The following is a 12,133-nucleotide window of genomic DNA, read 5'->3' as shown; positions in this document are numbered from 1 at the left end:
TCAGCCAGCTGAATTCAACTGGCCTTTGTGAAACCCTACACATAATAATAGCAGAATATAAATTCTTTTAAAGTTCATCCAGATAGACCATACCCTGGGTCATAAAACAAACCTTAGCAAATTTAAAATAATTGAAATTAAGCAAAGTAGCCTTGCTGATTATAATGAAATTGAACTTGAAATCAGTAACATAAAGATAACTAGAAAATATTCAAATACTGGGATATTAAACAACACATTTTGAAATAATCCACCAGCCCAGACAATGAAAGAGGAGGGAACACTTCCCAACCCATTTTATGAGTCCAACATTATCCTGGTGACAAAACCAGACACAGATGGTACAAAAAAAGGACCAATGAAAAAATTCTCACCAAAACTTTAGTAAACCAAGTCCAGCAAACTATAAGAAGAATAATGCATGACAACCTGATGGGGTTTTCCCAGGGGTGCAGGGCTGGTTCAGGGCTGGTTCAGGGCTGGTTCGATACTCGAAAGTCAGCCTATATAATCCACCATACTAGAGGCTAAAAGAGAAAAACCACGTGATCCTATCACTGAGACAGTAAAAGAATTTGACAGTTTTTAACACTCATTCACAAGAACAATTTATGGCAAATTAGGAATATAAGGAACTTAATTAATCTGATGGAGGGTGTCTACCACCGCCACCCCCGCCCCAGCACAGCGAGGCTGGGCAGCGGGGAAGGGCCGGCGTTCCCCTCAAAGGCCGGGAAGAGACCTGGCGGCCCGCCCTCACCACTCCCACCCAACCCTTCAACACAACATTGGAATAAATGTCAACATGCGGCAGTCATATTTACATATGCCATTTGCAACAGCTCCAAAGGAAAAGAAAGAAATACTGAGGGATAAATCGAAGAATCAACATCACTGTGGTGGGTCCTCCAAACCGTGAATACACTGTGGGTCTCTATTTATTTACTTGATTCTTTCATCAGCCTTTTACGAATCAGCAACTTTATTTATAGAGTTCATGTACTTCCAGTAAAAATACCAGCAGTAATTTTTTGTAGATATAGATAAGCAAATTGTAAAACTTGTAAGCCAAACAATTTAGGAAAACAAAACATTTGAGATTCATCTCCCTATTTTAAGAATTACTGTAAAGTTTTTAGTGAAGAACTAGAACAGACCAATGGAACCAAATAGAGTGTCCCAAAATAGACACATATAAATATGGCCAGTTGATTTTTGACAAAGTTGCAAAGACAATACAAAGGAGAAAGAATTGTCTTTTCAACAAATGGTATTGGAACAACTAATGGGAGAGAGAGAGAGAGAGAGAGAGAGAGAGAGAATCTCAACTTAAATCCCACAGCTGAAACCGAGATGAACTTAAAATGTATTCTAGACCTGAACATAAAATGTAGAACCACAAACTTGGAGAAGATAACAAAAAAAAGTGTCTGTGACCTTGGGTTAAGGAAAGAGTTCTTAGATATCACACTAAAAGTGTGATTCATAAAAGAAAAAGTTGATAAATTGGATTTCACCAAAATGAAAAACTCTGGCTTTGGGAAAAATACTTTAAGAAAGTGAAAATACAAAGTACAGACTTAAAAATATGTATATATTCAAATCATATATCTGACAAAGAACTTGTATCCAGAATGCATTTTAAAAACTCTCAAAACTCAATAGTAAGAAAACAGATAACACCCCCAAATGGAAAAATTTTTAAACAGATAGTTCATCAAAAAAGATATGTGGATGGCAAAGAAGCACAAGAAAAAAACACATGTTAATAGCCACGACGGAAGTGCAGATTAAAACCATGAGACACCACCATATACTTATTAGAATGACTAGAATTGAAAAGTAGCCCTGACTAGTGTGGCTCAGTGGATTGAGCACCATCCTGAGAACCAAAGGGTTGCTGGTTCAGTTCCTACGGGCACGTACCTGGGTTATGAGTCAGGTTCCCAGTTGGGGAAGTGCAAGAGGCAACCTATTGATATTTCTCTCCCTCCTTTTCTCCTTCCCTTTCCCTCTTGATTAAAAAATAAGTGGACAGACAATACAAAGTGCTGGAGAGGGTGTGGAAGAGCTGGAACTCTCATGTATTACTAGTGGAAATGTAAAACGACACAGCCATTCTGGAAAGAAGTTTGGCAATTTCTCCTAAAGTTAAACATCACTTACAATAGGATCCTGCAATCCCACTCTTAACTCTTTCCTCTAGAGAAATGAAAACCCGTGTTCACACCAAGTCCTGTTCACCGGTATGTACAGCAGCTCTACTGACAGCTGTCCTATACTGTGAACATCCCGGTGTCTTCAGCGGGTGAGTGCATAAGCAAACTCTGATACATCATATGAGCACTCGGCCATACAAAGAGATGAACTATGGATACACGCAATGACATGCGTGACTCTCAAAGTCATTGTGCTGACTTGAAAAAGCCAGACTTAAAAGGTAACCAGCTGCATGTTTCCATTTATATGGCATTCTCTAGAAAAGGAAAAGTAGGGTCAGAAAATAGATCAGTGGTTGTAAGAGGTTGGGGTAAGGAGAGGGGTTGACTACAGAGGGGCTAGAGGGAACTTTGGGGTGATGGAACAGCTCTGTATCCTGAGTGTGGTGAAGTCTGTCTATACGTGTGTTAAAACTCACAGAACTGTGTAGCAGAAATAATCAGAAGGGCTGAAAAATAGCAATATGGCATGGCCCGACCACCACACAGGGTGCACTGGCAGGGGCAAAGGGCAGATCTGGGTCCTGATCCCAGTTCCAGTGGTGGCAGGAGGCCAAGAGAATCTTCCCAAGTGTGACCCCAATGCCAGGTTCCCATGTCCCCCACTATTAGCTGTGTGGTTGTGAAGAATGATCTTAATAACTTCTGCTCTATCCCCTCTGCCCCACTGGTCCAAGCTGCCATCATCTCTTGCCAGGCTATGGTAGTGTCCCCACTGCATCTCCCAGCTTCCACCCTCCCCCTTGCATCCTGATCCCTGACTAAAGCCCTCCAGTGGCTTCTCTTGGGTCCAGTAGTAAACTCCACACTCCTCAGCCTGTCTAAATCTCGCCTGACCCAGCACACCTTTCCAGCTTCACCTCATCACCCTATCCCCTGGCTTACCAGGGTCTCATCTCACGGCTCCTTGTGCTGCTCCAACTTGCCACGCTCAGTTCCACCTCAGAGCCTTTGCACACTTGGCCTAAAACACCTTTCCTTCAGCTCCCCCATGGCTGGTCTCCTCTCAGTAGTCAGGTCTTATTTTAAATGTCACTCTTTTAGAGAGGACTTTCCTGACTAAGCTTTCTAAAACAGCTGCCCCAGTTATGCTCTAGCACATTCTTAGAATTATTCATAGCATGTATCACACCAGAAATTTTCCTGTATAATGATTAGTTTTCTGGGCTACTCATTAAACATGAGCTCCACAAACACTGGGTCCTGGCGTGTCGTATTCACTGCAGCATGTCCAGCACCGAGGGCAGTACTGCCACCCAGGAGACAACAAATATATATTTTAGAGAAATATGAGGCTTGTCTAGGAAAAGTGCAGCCATTGTTAATATAACAAAAATGGTTTGTGTGACTTCAATGTAACCTGGCAGCCAAGGAGAGTGGATTGAAATATGCATGTGTGAATGAACAATGATGACTTCACTGCACCAGTCAGTGGGGGCGGTAGACACTGTTGAGTGGGCATGTGTACTGTGTGGCCATCACATTCAAAATGACTGAGCAAGTAGAACAATGAATTTGCATCAAATTTTGTGTTAAGCTTGAACATTTCTCGGCAGAAATTATTTGGGTGACTCAGAAGGCCACAGCTATGGGCAACTGGTAATTGACAGCTTCATCACGACAACGTGCCTGCTCTTGCATCACGTCTTGTACAGGGTGTTCTGGCGAAACATCAAATCACCCCGGTGACTCAGCCCCCCTACAGCCCACATTTGGTGCCCTGCATCTTCTGGCTTTTCCCAAAACTAAAATCACCTTTGAAAGGGATTTCAGACTGTCGATGAGATTTAGAAAAATACGACAGGGCAGCTGATGGTGATTGAGAGAACTGCGTGAGGTCCTAAGGTACCTACTTTGAAGGGGACTGAGGCGTCATTGTCGTATGTACAATGTCTCTTGTATCTTGCTTGCATCTTCTTCAATAAATGTCTCTATTTTTCATATTACATGGCTGGATACCTTCTGGACAGACCTTGTATGTGATGAATGAATAAAGGTGAAGTGTGTTGCCAAAAGTCACATGGCCAATGAGTGATGAAACCAGGGCTTGAGCTCAGCGTGGGGTGTGCAATTGTAGCCACCTCTCTTGCCTTCCACACCCCTCCACCCACTCCCCCAAACCTTTCCAATCACCCTTTCTTCTGATAAAATAAAATGAACACTCAGGCAAACTTCTATCCAGATAGAATTGGCTAATAATGAACACCAAGTAGCCTTGAAGGAAAAGAAATCACAATGATATAAATTGAAAGGGGAGTCTCAGGGAGTCTCAGGACTTACTGTGTAAATTTTGGGGTGTCTGGGCTGATTTTCCACTGAAAGTAAAATTTTAAGAAGCTTAAACAAACACTGTCAGAAATCCTCCTTATTCATTCTTCTAGTCATTCTGTCACTCACTCATTTATTCATCAAACACTTATTCAGTGTTTTATACATGTGTGCAGCATCATCTGGGATGATTCGTACAGCCCCTTTGCTCCTCTGCAGGGGACCTCTGTCTATTTCCTGTCCTTTGGGGCTGCTGACCACACCAGTGTGGGGGAGAGCTCTCAGGTGACAAGCTTCAGAGAGACAGGAAATGGAAAAAAGCAGAACCTAGGCTATTCTCAAAATGCATCAATATCTCACTTGTCTTTACTCAAGGATCATGTGAGTTTCTTACAAACTAAGGCTTGCCCATTTAAGCACCCACACTGCCTCTGTGAGTGAACCTCATTGGAGCTCAAGGCATGTACCACACCGTAATACGATGAAGAACTCAGGGGCTGCTTGGCTCCAACTTACTGACTTTTCAGGTATGATTCCTGTCTCAGCTGCACCTTGCACATCACTGTGAATGGGGGCTGCTGTCCAGCCCACCATTTCCTGGCCTTTTGGTAATTTCCCCAGCCAGAGAGAATGAGGTTTAGTAATTTATCTGTCCAAAGAAGCACTTGCTGTAATTTGTCTGCTCAGAGGGAATGATTCTTTTTAATTTGCACACACCCCTCAGTGTTGGCCACAGTCCTGTCTGAGCTGTCTTTTCCACCCAGCTGCCAATTTGTGGAGGGCTGGGAAGCCGGAGAAGCACAAGGGATTGTCTTGTATGAAACAAAGCCTGAGAAACTGATCTAGGCAAAGAGCATGAAACTTCCATCTACAGACCTGGAACATTCGTTTGGGCTGCTCAGAGGCTCTCTGGTTCTCTTCCTAGTTCCTGGCAGTGGTTTCAGTGACTGAGGTTGCTGAATAAATCAAACAGCATCTACGGAACACCGTCCACGTGGCAGAAATTGTGTGGGGCCCGAGTGTAGAGATAAATAAGACACGTCCTTGCCCTTAGGAGGTGGGGGTCTACCAGCATGTGACTTCTTTTTTTAAATCCACACCGAAGCATATGTTCATTGACTTTAGAGAGAGAGGAAAGGGAGGAGAGAGAGAGAGATGTGAGAGAGAAAAATCTTTCTGTTGCCTCCCATAAGCAGGGATGGAACCTGCAACCTAGGTGTGCACTCTGACTGGGGATGGAACCCTCAACCTTTTGGTGCAGTGCTTCAGTTGGTTGGAGCGTCATCCCGTGCACCAAAAATTTGCAGGTTCAATTCCCAGTCAGGGCACATACCTAGGTTGTGGGTTGGATCCCTGGTTGGGTTGCATACAGGAAGCAGCCAATAGATGTTTCCCTCTCACATTGATGTTTCTCTCCCTCTCTCTCCCTCCCTTCCTCTCCTTCTAAAATCAATAAATATTTCTTTTGGTGAGGATTTAAAAAAATCAAGATTCCCATATTTAATAACTTAAAAGAAGTGGAATATCTGACAACACTGGGCCCACAATTCATGTGGCAACCATAAGGGGGCGCTGAACTGCTGCTGCACCTGTAAAAGGGTCTGTAGAAGGACTCTGTTAGGTTCACTGCTGTGTCCTCATTACCTGACATGGTTGACATCACATAGCAGGTCCTTGATAAATAGCCTTGAATGAATGACTGTCAAGCACTCATAGGAAGACAAGACAGTGTCACTGTCCCTATGCTACTCTCAGGCTAGGGAGCAGAAACAAGTCTGTCGGGCATGGCTGGGAGGACAAATGGCACAGGAAACAGAGATTATGTTGATGCTCAGAGTACTGGCAAAGAAGACACAGGGAAGGGGGCACAGACACAGCAGTGAGGACGGTGCACTCGGCCACACTCACATAGCGGGCACCTCTGCCAACTGTGCTTGGGGATCGGTCGAAGGCCGTGTCTGGGACAGTAGCACGTCAGGACTCAGCTCACATGCCCTGCCATCTCCCTGTTCCCCCAGTCACAGCAAGAACGTGACATCACAGGAAAGAAATGCAGCCACCTCTGCCTCCAGTCAGAACGACTCCAGCGCCCCGCCCAGGCAGCGGGAAAAGCAGCCACAGGGTGAATCCCAACAACTTGGGAGAAGCACCACGGTCACTGCACTGTGGCCTCCCTCCCTACACTGCCCACAGCATTCATTCATTGTTCCGTTTGTTCAGCAGCTGTATAGCCTTCCTGTGTGATGGGCACTGTCTGACAGGTCCGATGGATGCGAGGTAGGAAAACCTGGCTTCGACTGAAGACCACGTCAGTGAATGGATGGATTCATTCATTCAGTCAGCGCTATTTACTGAGAACCTTCTACATGTCAGACACTGTTCTGGGTCCTGGGAATGCGGCAACACCTTAAAATAGATGGACGCCTGCTCTCATAAAGGCTGTGCCCTGGTGGGTATGGAGAGGGGGTGGAGGGCGCAGACAAACTGGATGATCAAACTATGTAGTAGGCGATGATCGGTGTTGTAAGAATAAGGAGGGGAGGAAAATATGGGGTTCCAGAGTCGGGGGTGCAGTTCTGAAAAGGACAACCAGAGAGGTCTCACTGAAGAGGTGGCATGTGAGTCGAAACCTGCAGGAGGAAGAGAGCAAGCCGGGTGACAGCTGCAGGAACCGTGTTCCAGGTGAGGGGAGTAGCCGGCCAACACTGAGGGGCGAGGTGCCTGGGGTGTTCAAGGGACAACACAGCTGGGGCAATACTGAGGGGACAGTGGGAGGGTGACGGCGGACAGCCTCCATGGGTTTGCACACGCCTTGGAGCTTTTGTTCCAGATCATCTCTTCAGAAAAGTTTGTGCCGTGAACAGCTTTGGAAAAGGGAGACAGTGTCTCCCCCAGGGCAGAGGGCAGATTTACTAGCCATCCAATATAACAGGAGAATGCCTCCCTCCAGGGTGAAGGCTGGCAGATTTGCTGGCAGCTCATTGTGAGAATTGGGCTTCCTGAGTTCAGGGTTCCTCCTCTTGGCTCTGCCTTCACGCTCCCCTGCCCCCACCACCACCACCCGGGACTTGGTGGGCAAGGGGAGCACAGCACTCGTGCTTCTGGCTGTGCTCTAATAAAATCCTTTGTCTCTGACTCTAGAGTCACTGTTTTCTGCCAGTGTCCTTAAAACAAACTTGTTGGCAAGCTAACTTGTGAGTTACGAGTAGGGTAAAATCTTAGACCCTTCCTAGTTCTTGACAGAGGGTCCAGGCCAGAGACAAAGATGATGAGTGAACAAATGAGTGAATGAATGAGCTGGGATGTTGAGGGCACATCTCCTTAAATACATGGCATTCACCGTAGACAGTCCTCAGGGCAGGTGCCAATGCCTGGTCACGGCCTCAGGGTGAAGCAGGCCCCGGGGCTGTCCACAAAAAATCCAGAGAGCGGGCTCTGTGGGAGAAGCCCACAGGGGTGCCTTCGCAGCTGCTGCTGCCCTCCCTAAGCTGATGCGAGATAAGGTGGAAGGGCTTCCGGCTCGAGGAAGGCTGAAGTGAGTGGGATTCAGAGAAAGATGTGAAGAGGCCTGGCTCAGGCTCAGTGTTTCACAATGAAGATCCCAGGTTCTGACCATCACCCGGCCACCCCAGCACCCCAGCCCCTCACTGCTGACCCCTAGGGCAGGCTGTCCAGTCAGAAAAACCACCATCCAGACTTCCCAGTGCCCCCCCTTCCAGACTGAAACCTGGGAGGAGAGACATGGAGTTTCCCAGGACTGCAACTCTGCCTCCCTCCTGTCCTCGGGCCACCACCCTGGCATGGAGAGAAGGGACCTTCTGAGCCTGCCATGTCCCTGTGCTCCATGTCAGTCCACTCTCCTCACACCACTGTCGCTTCACACCCCCCGGGTTTCAGGGGCAGAGGCTACTTCCAGGACGCTGGCCCTTTCTCTCCACTGAGACAGTCCTATTTGCCAGGCCAAACACCTGGTTCTCTGGTTCAGAGCATGTGATTAGTAGACTCACAGGAGGGGAGAAGGGAGTGGAAAGGCAGCCCTCAGAGCTCTGAGAAGGTTCCTGCAGCCCTTGACCCTCTCCCCACGAGGTCCACTTGAGCTTTCCACATCCTGAGGGGCCAGGGAGGTGAGGGCCTGGCTCCCTTGAGGCTGTCCCCTGTGGATGGGGCTGGCCCATTTCCTCCTCGATGTCTGCCAATAGCCGGGAAGGAAACACCTGGATGTTGGGAAGCCAGTCTGGGGGTGGGGGGGCAGCATTGTTCCCAGGGGCAGGGAGACAGGACGGAGACCGGGAAGCTGAGGGGATCAAATGGTGATGACCGAAGCCTGGCATGCACGTTCACCACGCCAGCCCAGGAGATGACAGCGGTGAGCGGCAGACCCTGGTGAGGGGCTATGTGGGAAAGTGGCCTGACAGGTAGCATGGGTGCTGGGCTGACTGGGTTCAACCCTCTCTGTTGCTATGGCAACATGGGCTAGGGGCTTAAAACCTTTGTGCCTCAGTTTCCCTAGCTTTAAAGGAGACCTAACAATAACACCTATTCATAGATTACTGTGAAGACTAAATGGAGTGATATTCAGCCCTGACTGCACAGCTAAGTTGGCTGAAGTGTCACCCTGCAAAGTAAAACTCTCTGGTCCGATTCCTGATCAGGCACATGACCGGTTGCAGGCCAGGTCCCCGGTTGGGGTGTGTGCAAGAGGCAACCAATTGATGTTTCCCTCACACATCGATGTTTCTTTCCCTCTCTTTCTTTCTCCCTTCCCCTCTCTCTAAAAATAGATAAATAAAACCTTTTTTAAATAAAATGAATGAGGTGATATTTAAAGTCTTCTTGAAGCCAAATAAAGAAATGGAACAGGCTCTCGCCTGTATATCTTCCATAAACTCTACAATTTAGTGGCCAAACGGAATCTGTTCTTTCCTTTAACACCGACTTTCACACCCACTTCCCTCCTCATGAGTCTGCACACTGCTGCCTGAACCCAGGTGCCTGGCACCTCATGTTTGTGCACAAACCATCTGCCTCCCTCAAGGCTCAGGTGCACCTTCCGCCGAGCCCTTCCAGTCCCCACACCCAGAGGTCTCTCTCTGCCTTTGCACACACCTCGACCAGGGCTCTGGCGCATCTGACTTTCTGCGTCAGCTTCTCGAGGATGGAGCCCTGGCCCTGGCTGCACCCTGGCATCGGTTGCCCACGTAGAAGACGCTTGATCCACGTGTGTGGGGAAAAGGCCAGATCGGCCGCCCTGGCTGCACGTTCCCCAGGAGAGGGATGGGTAGAAGATGTCCCACAAGGGGTGCAGAGAGGGACCCAGAAGGTTCATTCTGAGTTGCTTACCCACCCTGTAATCTTTGACAAGTATCTTCATCTCTCTAAACCTTAGTCTCCTGACCTATAAGATGGGCATTAAAACACATACCCAGCCTACTTTCAATTGCTCATGAGGATTCAACAGGATAATGAGTGTGCTCTACAGCACTGAGCGTGTATAATTCCTCTTCTTCTTATCAGCATTTGCGGGGTTCGGGGAAGAAAGAAGTCTTCTTCTAGTGAATATGGGCTGAACAAACTTTAAGTGGCAGAGTGGTCCTAGAAGCCACCAGATATAAGTAACCTTCTCAGAAAGGCTACTGGGCCATAAGTTCCTAAGAGCCAGGGCTGTCTCGGGCCTTCACAGGACCCCTTCCATTACCCGTCCTCCAGGCAGCCCCATCTGCTCTGCTTGGATCTGCCTCTTCCACTCCCTCCTTAGGGACCCCACTCTGGCCAGCACCTACCTCGGCTCAGCTGCTGCAGCTTGGTTCCCCAAGTCTTCGGCCAGTTAGCTCCCCACAGTCCTGCCCTGGGAGGTGGCCAGCCCCAGAGAACCTGATGTCTTACAGGAGCTCAGACTGGTGTTTTCAGTCTCAGCTGCAGCCTCCAGGTCTGCAGAGAAAAGCCTAGTGCTGAACCGGCCTGGCTCTGTCCCCTCCTCTTCCTTCCCCTTCCCCACAGGCCTCAAAGCTCCTCCCAGAACACATCCTGCTGTGAGGTTGCTCTGTGGCCACCCGTGGTCAGCGGAGGTTCTTTATTCTGACTGGGTGGGAGGTAGGCACCTAGATAGGATCCCACTGGTGTTGGCTGGACAGTGAAGCAGGGCCCCGACCTCTGTCCCATGCCCCAGGCCACCCCCACTTCCGGACACCCAAGCCCTCAAGGACCTCCAGCTCAATGAGTCTGAACCAGGCTCATCATTTCCCCCTCTAAACCAACTTTCTGGCTCCTCGCCTCAGAATCCACAACCTGAGTGTCAACCTTAACACCTCCAGCTCCCTCCCCTCTCACAGCTACACAGCACCAAGTCCCATTAGTACCTCATGAATTGACCTGTTTGCCCCCTCTCCCCCATTGCGGCCTCCTCAGGCCATCATCATCTTCTCCTAAATTATGGCAGCAACCCGAGGTCCCCCTCTCATTCCGTCTCCCCCCACGGCCAAAGGCCTCTTGCTGATGGTGAGACACAACCTGATCACATTATACCTCCAGGGGCTCCCAATTACCTTTAAGAGAGCGGCCAGACTCCTTAGCGTGACTTGTAAGGACCTTCTCAGTCTGGTCCAACTTTAACCCCCAAGCTCGGGCTTTATCCCCTCACTCTGACTCCTCCCAGAGGTCCTGAGCGACAGCAGCTCCTCAGGGACCCAGTCCTTCGCCTGGGCTGCAGGAGTCTCTTAGCAATCCTCCTCCTGGCTCACTCCCAGTCATCCTTTGTTCAGCAGAGAAGAGCAAAAACAAAAGCCAGAGCGGCAGGAGGGAAAGTGGGGCGCCACAGACGCTAGGGGATGAGAGAGTGTCAAGGAGACGAGGGTCAGCAGAGGGGACACGGATGCAGCGGATGGAAAAGTGTCTGCTGGCCTTGGCGATGAGGAGAGAGCTGTGCTGGGAAGCAGCGTGCCTCCGGGGTGAGGTGTCTGCTAGCTTGTCCTATTCTTTCTTTTTCTCACATTTTGAAGCCAAGCAATATTTTGGGGAATCTTCAACACATTTCTAGACTTTTGTAAAGCACACAGATTTCTGTGCTGTCATCGTTCTGGCCCGGTGGGTTAGACAGTGAGAGACAGCTGCTGGCAGCAGTGTCTGAGGGTCTGGATTCAGCTGCGCCTGAGACCCGAAGCCCAGGTCTGCCTCAGATTGTTCAACTATGTAATCCAATACATCCCCCCGCCCCCGCTGCATCCCCCCCAACCCTCCACCGCCTTTTTTTGATTAAGCCTTTTTGAGTTAGGTTTCTGTCACTTGCAACCAAAGAAGTCACTTTTTCTGCAAGGGCTCGAATGCATTTTGTTCAATCCCCTCATTTCCCAGAAGAGGATATTTGAAAAAAAAAAAAAGGAGTCCAGAAACTGAAATCATGTTTTCAGTGGCTCTGCTTCCCTCCCATGTGTGCTTTTCTGTCCCGGCATGTGATGGAATCACAGTCTGTTTTGCATCTTTCTATTAGAGGTCTTAGGTCCCATGTCTGCCTTGTCCCTCTGCTGCCACAGTAACTCCTGGGAAAGCAGAGAGTAGGTCTTATTCATTATTCCACTCATCATAGGATAAGAGAAGGGTAAGAGAATGCTTGGTTCATAAAACAAAGTAAATGGATGAATGGGTGAATGGAG

General features: G+C 48.5%; 1 protein-coding gene across 2 annotated transcripts in view; it reads right to left on the bottom strand.

Annotated features, from left to right (window-relative positions):
* PIK3R6 (phosphoinositide-3-kinase regulatory subunit 6) overlaps window positions 1–10,465 on the bottom strand; it is a 48,689-nt gene extending 38,224 nt beyond the window's left edge. Inside the window, exon 1 of one of the 2 annotated variants that reach the window (XM_036033009.1) lies at window positions 10,268–10,465. The gene's annotated coding sequence lies outside the window, so the exon portion shown is untranslated. The remainder of the gene's footprint in view (window positions 1–10,267) is intronic. The other variant, XM_036033008.1, reaches the window with a different exon arrangement.
* Window positions 10,466–12,133: the final 1,668 nt, after the last annotated feature.

This window comes from Phyllostomus discolor, chromosome 8 (genome assembly GCF_004126475.2).
Source record: "Phyllostomus discolor isolate MPI-MPIP mPhyDis1 chromosome 8, mPhyDis1.pri.v3, whole genome shotgun sequence".
Lineage (NCBI taxonomy): Eukaryota > Metazoa > Chordata > Mammalia > Chiroptera > Phyllostomidae > Phyllostomus > Phyllostomus discolor.
This window is presented reverse-complemented; position numbering and strand designations above follow the sequence as displayed.